Genomic DNA, 15,767 nt, shown 5'->3' with positions numbered 1-15,767 from the left:
GTTGTAAAGAAAAATAGTATGGAGAAAGATCAATCTCTGTTCCAGCCCCTTGCCTCTCCTGTAACTGATTTGTGAAGATTGATTTTTTAAAATATATATCAGATTAATATGTTTGCATGAAATTGTGTTAATGATCTGATGCAATATGCAATTTAAAAATGAGGAAAAGAGAACATGAATAAGATCTTGACATTTTTTATCATTAAAAAAAGACAAGAAATTTGTTGAAATTGCTTCAAAGCTGTCTTCTTTAACTCTTCATTAAATAAACAAACCCAAAACAAAATATAGCAGTTCCTCAATTCATGTTAATAAGCAGCACATTATCAGTGCTCCAAATCAGGTTGTTCTCCATTGTTGGTGGAGATAGCATCCAGGAATGGGTTAACTCTTTCAGTCATCCAATCGGACAGAGTCTGCAAACTTCAATGTACTGCCTCCTCTGGTAGCTCCACCCAGCTTTTAGACTCAGTTTTCCTTAGGACTGGACGTGTTTCCTTTCTCTCCATCTCAACTTTGCTAAAAATCATTCCTTCTACTACAGTTGAGGCTTGCTCCCTTAATAATATTTCTGGCTTGAGCAGCCTCTGCAGCCAGCATCCAGGGTGACTCCCTGGGACAATGAGGGTCACGTGGCAGCGGCACACAAACATTGTGGGACAGCGACACGGGTTTTTACCCTAGATCATTGACCTGAGACCGCAGGTGACCAGGGCAGTCCCGATGGGGCGAGGAGCCAAGCTACATGGGTTTTTCTAGCCTGCAGCTTTCCCCGGGCTTCTCCCACCTGCGGGCTGCCATTTTGGATTGCTCGAGAAGATGGGCGCCATTTTGCTTGGGCGCAAAGCTGCCGGCCACCATTTTGGGGAGCAGCACATTGTTGGAGACCTAAATTCCGCGGAGCGGGCCCAGGTGAACCTTATTGCGGGGCTCATTACCCAGCCACACAACTGCCTCACCCTCCAGCAGTCTGTATGGTGGTGAGATCCCACGTGGTCCCCAGGCATGGCAGATGGCAACTTGGAAGCCTCATTGGACATGGCAGGTGCCCCTCAATGCTCCCCTCGGCAACAGGAAGCAGTCGCAGGGACCTCGGGATTGAGGCCTGTGAGAAAGAGGGTGCCCCCCCATACCAGACAAAGGGGGCATTCCAAGAAGGCCTCTAAGGCCATGGAAAAGTCAGAAAGCAGGCTCCAGAGGGCCTTAGATGGGAGAATTTGCCAAGGCCCAAAGGGAAGTGACTAGGAGGGCAGCAGATCAGCGCCCCATTGAGCAGGTCAGCCCTCACCCCTTTGAAGAGGTGCCCCTTGTTTAGGACAATCTCCAACCAGATGAGATGTCCCCAGACAGTGATGAGGATCTTCCACTGTCTCTCCCTGCAGAAGGGGATTTGACTCTGGAATTCCCTCTGTGTAGAAACCTGCCCTCCGTGCATAATAACCCCATGCCTGAGGCCTCAAACATACTCACCACAACAGACGTTCGTCCCTTGCAGGTGGCAGAAGCTTAGCTGGCCAATATGGCAGCCATTATCACAGAGGGATTGCAGCAGGTTTACAACAGTGGTCTTTCTTGCAATTCTCAGAGAGAAGGAGGGCCCCGGTTCACAGGGAGGGCCGGACTCCCAGGGATCCTTGGTCTGGCCAAGTAGTCAGGCTCCCAGATCTCCAAGCCAGTCATCCCTGTCAGATGAGGAGAACATCCTCAGAGAGTCCGACCTTTCCAAGGACGAAGGTTTCACCCCTGATCAACCTGCCTTGGTAGGCCTTTTCCGGCCTTCTCTCTTTCAGTCCCTCCTGTTTAAGGCCCAAAAAGTTGCCAACATAGAGACCAGTCAGCCCATGCAGCCGATCCCTTCTGGATCAGGGGACCTAACAGATCCTTTCTTCTCTGAACCCGCTGTGGAAAAGAAGGTGGTACCTTCTCCCAAATTATTCCAAGATGTGGTTCAAAGACAGTGGGCTTCCCTGGGATTGGGGCCTTTTTACCAACAGTCAGGACAAGCGCTTCTATAACGTGGGTCCCAATTTGCCCAAGATCCTAGAGATACCTGCTGTGGATGCACCTGTGGTAGCACTGTCTACTCCTTCGGTCATCACTGGTACTGCAGAGGAGTCCCTTTGACCAGAGGACAAGAAGTCCAAACAGACCTTGGTGAAGAGTCATCAGGCTGCTGCTTGGGTGGTGAGAGCCTTCATGGCCTCATCCTTCTTTAACAGGGCTTCTTTTCTCTGGTTGAAACAGCTGCAGGGTAGCATCCCCACTAGTGACACCAGGTCCCACCAGGACTTCCAACAAGCTCAAGGCAGCAATGGAGTTTTCTGCAGATGAGTGCAGTCCCTAGCTTCCTTGGTGGCAACCAGGCGGCTCCTCTGGCTTAGACAGTGGCAAGCCGATGCCAGGAATAAGTGGTGACTGGCATCTGGCCCCTTTTCATGGGACCGACTATTCGGTGCACTCCTGGAACCCTTATTCAGAGTCCAGGGACAATCGGAAGATCTTGCCTTCCCTCTACAGGAGGTCCGAGAGCCATTCCTCCCCCTATTATCGCTGTTCGCCCTGTCGAGAGTTGGACAGGGAATTCAACCTCCTTCGTCTGCAACGACAGTTTCCCCCTAGACAGGGTCAGCAGCAGGATAGGGCAAACAGAAGCGATCAACATTATCCACCCAAGAGGTCCTTTAGGGGTAGAGCAGGTTGCCCCTTCCGGCATCAAAAGCCCAGAGAACCTTCCCATTGGGGGCCAACTGGCTTTCTTTGCCAACCGATGAGAAGAGATCACCATAGACGCTTGGATCAGGGAAATGGTAAAATTCAGTCTCTCCCTCAAATTTCTCCCCCCCTCCCGAGGTTTTTCATCAGTTGCCCTGTCTCTCGAGATTGGGGAAAGAAGCTCCTCGTGGCACAAGCAATTCAGATCTCCTGGAAATCCGGGCGATTCAGCAGTGACAGGGATTTTACTTGTTCTTGTTCATCGTCCCAAAGTTCTTGGAAGGTTGGAGAGCCATACTCCATCTAAAATGCCTGAACTGCCATATTGTTTACTGGCGGTTCAAGATGCATTTCTTTCAGACCATCTTAGAGAGCATCCAGAGGGACGATTACCTCACCCCAGTAGACCTCAAGGAAGCATTTCTCCTCTCAACTCACAGGCAGTACCTGCGATTCTGCTATCAGGGAAAACATTTTCAGTACAGGGCTCTTCCCTTCGGGCTCTCATTGGCCCTGAGAGTGTTCACCAAAATCCTAGCCACTATGGTAGCCCATCTGTGAGCCAGGCCAGTCAGACTCCAGTGCTATCTGGACAACATCCTCCTTCTTTCCAGGTCACTAAGTCGGGCAGAGAGGGATCTAGATGTCAACCTTCAGGCCCTGAAAGACCACGGGTTTTCCATAAACCTAGTCAAAAGCCACCTCTATCCCTCGATCCACCTCCTCCATCTGGGGGCAATTATAGACACCACGGAGGGCAGGCTTTATCTTTCCCAAGAGAGACAGGAGAGCCTCCGAGCCTTGGCTGGCAGCGTGAGATCTCAATGCTGAGTCCAGCTAATCGTCCTCTCCCAATTACTAGGAAAGATGGTCTCCTGTTTTGTGATCATGCCTTGGACCCGTCTACATAGCAGGCCCCTACAGTGGTTTCTCCTCCTGCACCAGAAGACTGGCAGGAGCTGTTCATTGACCACAGTTCAGGTACCTCCAGAAGTCATCAGGTCACTGGGATGGTGGTGGTCCCCAGCCATCTCCAAGGGTTACCTGTTCAGTGAGCCAGCCTGCCTGATGCTAACCATGGATGCCAGTCTGTTCAGCTGAGACACTCACCTAGAGTCAGGGATGGCTCAGAGCCAGTAGTCCCAGTCCAACCTCAAGCACAACATCAACTGGTGGAACTGTGGGAAATGCACTGGCTCTAGTACACTTCCAAGAGAGCGTAGTCAACAATCACATCCTGGTCCTCACAGACAATATGACTGCCAAGGCCCATATCAACCGCTGGGGGGGGGACGGACTCATTCCAGGTCCCTCATGCGGGAAGCCGAACTTCTTGGCCTCTGGGTGGAAGACCATTTGCTGTCTAAGGGCCGAACATATCTTGGAGGTATCAAAGGTTCAAGTCGACTGGCTCAGCCACACTCAGAAAAATCACATGGAGTGGAGACTACATCTGGACCTCTTCTGGTAACGGACCAGCTGATAAGGCCTGCCAGCGATCGATCTCTTTGCCAACAGGGACAACAGACAAATACCGCACTTCTCACGGTACACAGTTCCAGGGGCAGAAGGCATGGATACGCTACCTTGCCCATGGCCCTCTGGACTTCTATATGCCTTCCCTCCTCTACCTCTCATTCAACGGGTCATCCGGAAAATGCTGGAGGAGGGAGTGGAGCTTCTACTTCTGGCACTCTATTGGCTCCGTTGACCCTGGTTCGCAGATCTGATGAACCTATCCGTAGCATCCCCCTGGAGACTTTCCACTTCCAGAATCTCACTCAGCCAGGGGTCCTTTGCTCACCCAGATCGCCAGTTGGTCAAAATTGATCCCCTGGAGATTGAGCGGCGGGTCCTGACAACAGACAGTCTATCCCCTAGGGTCATTGGGACAATACAAGCATCGAGACGACCATTGACCAACCGCATCTACGATGCTACCTGGCGAACCTTTTGTTGATGGTGCTCAGGCAAGAATATTCTTTCCTCACAGGCACCCATCCATCAGGTGCTGGAGTTTCTGCAGGAGGGCTTGGACAATAGCCTGTCCCCTAGCACCCTCCAGAGGCAGGTCGCCACCCTCTCCTCAGTTTTCTTCTGCGGATCGTTCACATTTCTGGCACACCATCCCGTAATTCAATAGTACCTGTAAGGGGCCACCAACCTCCGACTTCCGGTCATTCATTGATATCCAACATGGGACTTGACCAAGGTGCTACATTCCCTCACGAGGCCTCCTTTCGAACCCTTGAGGGACACTTGCCTCCACTACCTTTCCTTTAGGGTGGCATTCTTGGTGGTCATTACATCGGCTAGGTGGGTATCGGAACTGGCGGCCTTGTCGGCAAGGCACGACTTGTGCGTCTTCCATTCTGACAGTCGTATTGTGATTTGACTCTTCATTTGTCCCAAAGGTCAACACTAGAAGCGCTCTTTGTATCATTCCAGCCGGCCTCCATGGGCACAAGGCTACACCTTCCTCGTTGAGTTGTTGGATATGGGCCTGCATCGTGAAAATCTACGAACTGCAGTCTCAGCCACTTCCAGGGCATATCACGGCTCATTCCACTAGGAGTGCGGCCATATCTGCTCCTTGGGCCATGCAGGCTTCACTGGAAGAGGTGTGTCGAACCGCCACTTGACCTCTCCATCGCCATTTATTCGCCATTACAAGATAGATAGCTACATGTCAGCAGATGCAGCATTTGGCAGGCGGGTTTTGCAATGAGTTCATATAAGCCAGGCGGCTTCAGCCCAGACAACCACCCACCCATAAGGACAGGCCAAGCTTTAGTATGTCCCATTCTGGATGCTCTCTTCACCAACAATGGAGAATAGGTGTTGGTCTTACCTGAAACACCCGTTCTCAGCCCCACCCTAGAGGAGGTCTGGTTCAGGGCCAGCGAGGAGAGACTCTTCAATCATCACATGTCAGTCTGTAGCAACACCTTTGTCAAAAAGCTGGGTGGAGCTACCAGAGGAGGTGTGACATTGAAGTTTGCAGACTCAGTCTGATTGGATGACAGAGTTAACCAATTCCTGAATGCTATCTCCACCTGCCCAGAGAATGCCCATTTCTTGTTCTGTCAATGTTCGAGCTCTTGGCTGCACAATAGTGACAAGGCAAAGGGAGGGTCCCCCCTTCCAAGGCTCGAAGCCTCTCCCCAGAACGCGCACACTGGGCTCTGCTTACAGGACGAGGGCACCTTGTGAGGAGGTGCCCACCCACCAGCAGCGAAGCCAGGGCAGAGGAAGAGGAAGGGGCTTCAGGCACTTGGTAGTTCTGCTGTGCCGCACCCTTACCAGAGCAGAGCGCTGAGGAAGACAAGAAAATTAACACCAACACCGTCGCCCAATTTTGGACCTGTCACCTGAATGAACTGGATGATGAGCGCAGACTTGCCCACTCCGTCACCTCCCACCACCACTTTTCCTCCCCTGGGCTGTCCCTGCAGACCATGGCCATTGAGGAAGAGCCCAGGCCAGGAGAGGTGAGTGAGGCACAGCACTGCAAAGGTTCGCTGCTCCCTCTGTAATCCCCCCAGGGAGTGGTTTGGTGATCGCTAACTTGCCAGCCACAGGCCCAGACGCTTCTAAGTGCCGAGCGAATAGTAGCGAAAGGAGGCGTAAGAAGCTGAGTCCATGACTCAAAGGCTGCTCCAGATTCCTCCTGCCCCTCCCCCTGCTGCTGCTTTCCTGTTCGACAGCCTCACACAGAGTGAAGGCGACGGCAAATGCCCCACGCCCATGCCCTTTGCTTGGGCTAACAAATGGCCGCCGGCAGGTGGGGGCAGCCATGCAAATAGAGGTGAATATGCGACCAACGGCTATCTTCTGAGCAGGGAGGGAGAAAAGTTCAACTTTTCTACTGCAGCATTAAGCATGGCTGCTTCTCTCCTTCTCAGGCTCATACACTCAGCAAACATGAGAAAGAGGTGAGAAGCAGCCAGGTTGAACGGTAGAAGACTTAGCCAACTGAACTTTTCTGTCGGTTCTGTGGGCGTGGCTTGGTGGGTGGCCTGAATGATCTAGTTGGCCATGCCCTCTCAGTCACATGACCCCCATCATCAAGCCATGCCCATGGAACCGGTAGGGGAAAAAATGAATTTCGCCACTGGTGCAGCTCAATGACCACATCGCTTAGTGATGGAGAATCTGGTGTCAGTTTTGGTTGTAAATCAAAGACTATCCATAAAAGCAGAAAGTGATTGACCATGCAAGAAACTGGAAGTAATAGCTCAACCCCTGATAATGTTGGTGATGCCCTGAAACAAAACCAATATCCTGCCATCATTGTGACTCAGTTTTTCAATTATTAGGGTTAGAGCTATGTGGCAGTAGTGACCATGAATAGTATAACATACCAAGTTATCATTCCTCAAAAGTAGCCAGCCGTACTTACCACCATGTCTCTCCCTGTCCCCTACCTACCACAGCACTGTGATACTACTGCCTGCACATCTCCTCTTAGACATACCACCACCACCCGTCTCCACATCTTTCCCCAGAACAAAAGGCCACCTCTCATATCTTATTATCCGAATGGCTTACTGTTGGCTCTACCTTAAGGTGATAGCCTAGAAACCAGGAGATTGAATTCTAGTCCCATCTTAAGCATGACAGTCAGCTGGGTGACTTTCGGTCAATCCTTCTTTCTCAGCCTAGCCTATCTCACAGGGTTCTTATTGTCAGGAAAATAGAAGGAGGAAAGAGTATTAGGTATGTTTGCTATATTGAGCGGTTTTTAAGTTCTGTTGTTATTACTATTGAGTTACATATAAATTAATGGCAGGATAAAAATCTAATAAATCAATCAGCCTGTTACTTCTCATATACGTATCAACTAACCAGGGGTGGGTTCTAGCCGGCGTTACTGCCGGTTCGCTCATGGGCATGCTTCATGTGCGTGCACTGCATTCACATGCACAGTTCAATACTAATTGTCCTGCACATGCGCAGAACTCAAAAATAAGATGGCAGCAGTGACTGCGGCAACCGGGGAACTGGTTCAGAGGCGTGGCCAATCTGGGTCGCTGCTGGTTCTGTGACCCAGGCTGGCATGTCACTACTGGTTCAGCTGAACCGGGCCAAATCTGTAGGAACCCACCACTGCAACTAACCTTTCACCCAGAGTATTTATAAATCTAAATATACCAATACCCCTACTAAACTGCACATATTGAGTGACTTTGATAAATTATTCCTTCTATTTCTCATTCAAAAGGAGGAATAGATATTTGCACCACATCAAAACTAGCCTCTTACCACTACCCACTAAGATATAAAAAGTGTACACACACGTTAAAATGCCAGGTATTTGAGATGTAAAAAAAATCAGACTAAGATAAAACAGATTTTTTTTCTACCTTAAATATAACATATAAGCTGTCAATTGAAAAACAAACTGAAATCTTGTAGGATGGAATATAACGATAAACATATAATAATGTTGCTGCATAAACTTACACATTTTCTTATAAGTAGCAATGTGATGTTCAGATTTAACCAATCACATTCAAGCTGATGTTAAAATAGTAGTACATACTTCCCATCAATTAAAATGACTAGTGATCTAGCCCATATAAAGTTCACCTGTTCTAATAGGATTTTTCTGACATTACTCAGTTGCCTCTCACAGAAAAAGCCATGGTCTGCAAAGAGCTTACAAAGCATCAAAGGGATCTCATTATTGGAAGATATCAGGAGAAATGTATAGAAGGGTTTTTTTTAACATCTCAAAAATCTGGCACTTTAACGGGATTGTGTAGACTTTTTATATACATTGTATATCAACTTGCTTCACTTGGAGCCTTCATCTAGGTGCCAAGCGGTTCTTTTTCTTTTATTGAGCCATTTTTGCTTTTGGAAGAAATACATTCTTTGCCTGTTTTGTTGGGTGACAGTAATTTGAGTTTGAAAGAATGGGTGTTATAGGCAGATATAGATCAGTTTAATTTAGAAATTAGATATATTAGTTTACAGGCAATTATTTTTAATGAATTCTTAAATTATTGCTTTCTCTTTAAATATGTAAAGAAATATTTAAACAAGAAGATAAGGATATGTTAAGTATATTGATATGGAAGCGGAAATACACCAATGAGAGGAAGAGTGGGAAACAGAAGGGAGAAGAAAGATGGGAAGAGAGGGATAGGAGAGAGGGTAAGGGGGGAAGATGAGGAGGATAAGGAGGAGTGGAATGTAGAGAGAGGAGAAGGAGAAAGGAAGGGGAAGTAGAGTAGGAAAGGATGATGGAGGGAAGAAAGGAGGTAGGAGAGAGGTAGAAGAAAGAGGTGTATGGAGAGCAGAAGAGCTAATAATGGGTTTTTATCTTTTTGGGTGTTGATGACAAGGGGAACTGATGTAATTTCTATTTAATACTATAGGATACTGGCTATGTATAGTATACATGTGATTGTATGTTATGAAAATGGAAAATAAAAAAGTATACAGGAAATAAATAGTTCTTTGGAATTGTATGTGGAATATGGCATACAGATATATAAAAGAGGTGCATGTATTTATTGGGAGTGGGGCAGACCATTACATGGACTTTTTCTGCCTCCATCCCACCCCAGGACGGTTCCTTTTACATAAATAGCAATTCTTAAACAATGCATTTCTTGGAAACATTTAAAAGCAGTTTCAATTTTATTTATTTTTTATTAAAAAGTTTTAATAAGTTTTACAATAGTATACCTTTCCCCTTCCCTCCCTCCCCCCCAATCCCACATCCCCCCTACCCTCCCCCGCCAACTTTCCAGAGCAGATACAGGGTATAAACATTTAACAATCATACACTAAAATAAACTAACTAACTTTAGCATCGTACCTTCACTTGTACTTTAACTCCCCTTTTGTAAAGCTAACTTTAGATGAATTGTAACATTCCTTGTTCATTCATTCATAAGCTAACTGAAATTTCTTAGTCCCATATTTATTTTGAATATAATCAGTCCATCTTCTCCATTCCATCTTGTATTTCTCATCTGAATGGTCCTTGAGGTATGCTGATATTTTAGCCATCTCTGCTAAGTTTGTTACTTTTAACGTCCATTCTTGAATAGTAGGCAATTCTTCCTTCTTCCAGTACTGCGCCACCAACAAACTTGCTGCTGTTGTTAAATTCAGAATCAAATTAGTCTCTATAACTGTACAATCTGTAATTATACCTAACAAGAATAACTGAGGAGTAAATTTTATCCCCTTTTTAAGAATATTTTGAGTAATCCACCATATTTTTATCCAAAATGCTTTGATTTTTTTACAAGTCCACCATATATGATAATACGTAGCATCAGCACAATCACATTTCCAGCATTTAAATTGTAAGTTCGAATACATACAAGATAATTTTTTAGGATCTAAATGCCATCTATAAAACATCTTATAAAAACTCTCTCAAGTTTTGGGCTTGCATAAATTTTACATTTCTTACCCATATCTTTTCCCATGTTTCCATCATTATTGGTTCTTCAAAATTTTGTGCCCATTTTATCATACAGTCTTTAACTAGCTCTATTTCAGAATCTGTTTCTATCAATATATTATATAACCTTTTTATATGCATTTGACTCTGGTCCCTAATTTGTTTTACTAAATTATCCTCATTTTGCATAATACCAATTTTCTGGTCTTTTTTCCATCTGGCCTGTAGCTGTCCATACTGAAACCAGGTTTGAATTACCCTTTCCTCTTTTAGTACATTCATAGGCTTTAACTGTAGTACACCTCTTTTTATATTCAGAAGCTCTCTATATGTGGTTACATCCTGTTTTTGTTCTATGCTTATATTCTCTATCACATGTCTGGGTACTGCCCACATAGGTATCTTATTATTTAATTTATATTGATATTTTTTCTAGACACCCAATAGAGCATTCCTTAAAATATGACTTTTAAAAATCTTATCCACCTTCTTATCATATATTAAATAAGCATGCCAACCATATACCAGTTTCTAGCAGTTTCAATTTTAGATGCATTTGAATGATATTGAATATCGGGACTGATTTCAAATAGGTTTTCAGTCAGGATGTCATACTAAGACTACTATAATCTATTATTCTAGTATTGGTAACATTCTCTAATAATATCCAATTCCATGTTTTTTCCATTATTAATATCATTAATCTAATATATATGTATACAATTATTATGATTATTAAACATTCATTGAGTATAGCTATTATTACATTCTTTTTATATGAAGCATAACTAAATTTAAAGTAAATTTATATTACAGTGTTTCATTACATTTTCCTAAAATCATCCAATGATATTACATCTTTAGATTCTATTCCATATGAAATTCTTTATCTTTTATAAAAAAGCTTTTCAACTTCATCTACATAGTCCCACTTGCAATTTTATATAAAATTTCATATTATCAATCTAGTATATATAAATGCATTATTATCATTGTTAATTATTTATTTACTATAACTATTATTACTTTGTATTACACATAATACTCAAAGTTTAACTAAATTTAACTTGATTTTATTGTAACATTTCATTTCATCACCTGTATCTATCCAGTAGTAGTGCAGTCCAATATCTCTTGCCATTTGTAGAATCTGTATACTAAGTGTTTTCTTGATAAGTCTTATGTGAACTTCTCTTAGCAACTTGTTGTTCATTCCATATCTTATAGAGAGTCGAAACCCTCCATCTGTTCCTACCATCATCTTGCCTTTGGTTATCACTGGTGCTTCTGCCAAAGTTACTCTCATTTCTGCCAAATTTTCTCCCCTTTCTTCATCTATATTTTGAAGTCTTGGATAGAGTTCGAGTTCATTGATCTCTCCTTTCAGTAATTCACGGATATCATTTCCCTCCACTCTCTGTTTGCTGTCAGTATCAACAATTTTCTTACCACTCTGTTCATATTTCTGTGCAGTTTTTTGAACTCTGTCCTCAAATTTCAGCATTGTTTTGTAAATATTCTCAACTTTTCCCTCCACTCTTTCTGTGTTTTGTTCTATAATTTCAAATCTTTTGTCAATTCTCTCTGATTATTAGAACTTTTTGAATTTCTAACATAATTATTTGCAATGTTAATCCCTTTTCTTCTTCATGTTGCATCATTTTCTAGGTTGTAAACACTGCCATTAAACCATCCAAGCTTATTGCTAAATTTCAAACAAATTCACTATAATCTTTCAAGTTGAGGCTTTGACTTTACTCCAGTCCAGCTACCCGTATAAGAGCACCCGTATAAACAAATTGTGCTCTTCCCACTGCTCCTTTCAGTAAACCAAGTAAACGACTTTGAGATATAAAATATAAGTCAAGTATTCACAGGAATTAGTGTTTCCAAGCCTCCAGCCTTTAGGTGGTAGTGTTAGTTCTTTTTCTTTTTCTTTTAGCCATTTCTTTGTTCCGAGTTTGAGAGAATTTTTTAAAAATATAAAATAAAAATATAAAATGTTACAAAAAGAAAGAGATTCTTGCTGCACAAATACAAAAAATGAGGAAAAATAGAAGAAGGAAAAAAGAGACCAGTCCCATTTAAAAAGTAAATGGCATTTGTAAGAATTCCATCCAAAAAAAGAAAACTAAGTCAAGGAAAGAAAGATAACACACTAATTTTAATACAGGTTTAATTCGCTGCTTACTCTCTTCTGTCTTCAATTTTAATTTTGCTCTAAGTCTTTTTGGGTGTTCTCTTCTCCAATAGTAAAATTTATCTCACCAATTTCGCCACACTCTCCTGCTCTGCTTCCGTTTCAGGGGTCTGTCCCAACATTGTGCAGCTTCAATGGCTTCAATGTAGCCGGAGAAAAGAGCTTCTCCTGGATCGATCAGGGACTTTGCAATGCCCCTGAGATCAGCAGGACGTGCCCTTCTCTATCACCGTCTCTTCGGGACGGTTTAGGTCCAAAAGGACCGTCCAGCAGCAGAGATATCAACAGCAATCTGGAGCACCAAGATTGCATGTCATGTAGCAATAGCAATAGCAATAGCAGTTAGACTTATATACCGCTTCATAGGGCTTTCAGCCCTCTCTAAGCAGTTTACAGAGTCAGCATATTGCATATTGCCCCCAACAACAATCCGGGTTCTCATTTTACCCACCTCGGAAGGATGGAAGGCTGAGTCAACCCTGAGCCGGTGAGATTTGAACAGCCAAACTGCAGAACTGCAGTCAGCTGAAGTAGCCTGCAGTGCTGCATTTAACCACTGCTCCACTTCGTAGCGACGTCAGCCCTGCCTTCTCCCTTGGTCTTCAACTCTTATTAGGTTCACAGGTGGTGGCTTTGGCAGGCACTTGTATGGATGGCTAGTGTGCCAATATATGACTATTTAGGGCTTGTGAAAATTATTCATAAGTTTTTCAAAACGCTATACATGGAATTGCCTTTGGAAAATGTCTAGGAGTTACAGTTGGTGTATATGCAACACTTGAATTACCATCCAGGGAAAGTTCCAGGTGATAAAGTGTCAAAAAATCCTAGAAAACAGTGAAGAGTCTAAAAGTGAATCTGACTGACCATGTACACAAGGATATGTTCCAAAACTGAGTTTATGCTATGGCAATAAGAAAGGCAAATTGTCATTATTTCTCTTCCCAATTATGTTGATGGCTTGTTGACAGATGATTGTTTAGGCTAGTAAATTATTTCGTTGGCGACATGGACCAAGACCACATGTTTAGCCTCTGTGATTGTGCTTGGATTTGCAGAGTTTTGACTCCTCCTAGAAAGAATCAGATGTGACTAGAGAGTTGTCATTTTTTGTTATCTGGAGCTCATTTTGGCCTGTAAATTGAAGAATTAGGTAGGGTTTTCTGTGGCATGACCCCTGTCACTTATGTATTTGACTCGTTCTCCTCCTGCTTTTGAATGAGTTAGTGTGACCTACTGAATTTGCTTAATGCTTCTTTGTAAATGTGAGTGCCAGAAGTCTTGAAACTTCATGTTCATCATCTTAAAAGTCAACAAAATTGTCAACTATCACCTACTCCTTTTTGGGGGAGAAATTGTTAAGCATAGCAAAACACACTAAAGGAAATGCGTGACCCGTCAAAAGCGCGGACGGCAAAAGCGCGATCGACAAAATCGCGCCTTTGACGTCATCACAGCGCGACGAAAAAGATCGAAAAATTCAAATAAAAATTAATAAAAATTAAATTAAAGCAAGCCGATTCACATAAAGGTAAGGGTTAGGGTTAGGGTTAGGGTTAGGGTTAGGGTTAGGTTAAGGGTTAGGGTTAGCTTTAGAGCGTTAGCGTTAGCGTTAGGGTTAGGATAAGGGTTAGCGTTAGGTTTTTCGTTACTTTAACGGTTAGGTTTAGGGTTAGGTTTAGGGTTAGGTTAAGAGTTAGGTTTAGGGTTAGGTTTAGGGTTAGGTTTGGGGGGCTTAGGGTAAGGTTTTCGCTTTATTTTTACATTTTTCGATCTTTTTCGTCGCGCTGTGATGACGTCACAGCGCGCTTTTGTCGAGCGCGATTTTGTCCTACGCGCTTTTGTGGTGGAACCAAGGAAATGGATTATCTGTACTCTTTTTAGTCCGGATTTAGTTATCAAACTGTCTCAGAAAATCCATCTAGGAGAAGCTCCTGGTGGTGCCCAGAAGGCTGAAATTAGAAAGCCTTGCATTTTGATCATACTTCTTTGGAACAGTGCCAATAATGGTCTTGGAGCTTGTGAAGTCTGAACTTTTCCACTGAGTTTTTGAAATGGAATTTTTTGTCATTGTTATAGTATTTAATTTTTTGTTTGCTTCTTGTAACTTCTATTCTTAATAGATTCAATGAGTTGGGGTTTTTGTAGTGTTATAGTGATTGTTTATTTCTTATAATGATTGTTTACTGTAATCATTTTTATTTACTATGGATTTTCTATTGTATTTTATCATTTTGTAAACCACCAGGATTCTGAGTGCTTTGCCAGATTATGATAATGGTGATGATTATGATATGGTGATGTCTAAAAGTTGTGCACTTAATTGACTTGTTTACCATGCATAATTTAATGTTGATCTTTAGGATACCCTAAGAGATATAAGGCCTATTATTCTGAGGATTTTTTTCCTATTACAAACTGGCCCAAGAGATGCCTTTCTGAAAATACCTTCACTGCCAGAGGTTTATTTATCTGACATGCACGAGAGGATCTTCTGCCTAATTCCTGTGCTGAGAATGCATTCCCAGAGGAGCTGTATTTGGCCCTAACTCTGAGTTTAAAAAAGGACCACTGGATAATCAATCTGTAAAGTGTGCAGAATCTGACACTCCAGTAAAACAGTTAAGCCTTTAATTTTATTCTTCCCTTGCTGCTTTAAATTTTTGCCCTGAGTTATTTTTCCATTTCTTTAGCTTTCATCATTCCCTTCCTTTTTTCCTACATTTTTGGCAGGTTTCCCAGTATGATAATTCTCCCCATCCCCCCAGCATCTTCATGGGCAAATAGATACCGATGTGCTTATTAATGTTTTACTGCTACACAGTTTATGGGCATATGAAACCTAGTGGATTTTTCCTGCAGATAACTCATTTAAAATGTGTCTCTATAATCTACTTACCTAGCAGGAACATTAGATTCTTCAGAAACAAAATTGTGTGTGTGTGTGTGTGTGCGCGCGCGCACACACACACACACATACAGTTTATTCGATTTATATAGTTACCCATCTCATTTTTATGTGACTAGGCAGCTTACAATTAAACAAATAAAAATACAAAATATTAACATAAATAAAAATAAAAAGCATTCAGGCATGATGTAGCCTAATATGCATTCAGCCAAGACACAAACTCTGATCTATGCATAGGGCTCCGGCTTGAGCACAAAGTGAAATTTTCAAGGCCTTAAAAAAAGTTAGCAGGAATGGGGCCAATCTAATGATATTCCAAAGGGTGGGTACCATGGCAGAAAAGGCTCTTCTTCTGGGCCTCACCCGCCAATACTCCCTAGCTGACAATACCCCTTCCTGTCAGATCAGATAGGATGGAAAGAAACAACTGGGGATAGATAGTCCCATAAGTAAGATGGTCCCAGGGGTTTAAAGCCATGAAGTGCTTTAAAGGGGAAAGCCAGCACATTTCCTTT

The 15,767-nt window shown here is 43.2% G+C and overlaps 1 protein-coding gene and 1 pseudogene across 2 annotated transcripts in view; both read left to right on the top strand.

The window, feature by feature from the left end:
* STAG1 (STAG1 cohesin complex component) overlaps positions 1–15,767 on the top strand; it is a 193,925-nt gene that overhangs the window by 86,242 nt on the left and 91,916 nt on the right. The window lies entirely within an intron of this gene.
* LOC148043622 (uncharacterized) lies at positions 820–3,019 on the top strand (annotated as a pseudogene).

The sequence above is a fragment of the Thamnophis sirtalis genome, unplaced genomic scaffold (genome assembly GCF_051295495.1).
Source record: "Thamnophis sirtalis isolate CommonGarterSnake01/CBP01778 unplaced genomic scaffold, rThaSir2_p1.2 scaffold_11, whole genome shotgun sequence".
In the NCBI taxonomy this organism is placed as follows: Eukaryota; Metazoa; Chordata; class Lepidosauria; order Squamata; family Natricidae; genus Thamnophis; species Thamnophis sirtalis.
The sequence above is the reverse complement of the archived record's forward strand: the minus strand, read 5'-3'. Positions and strand labels throughout refer to the sequence as shown.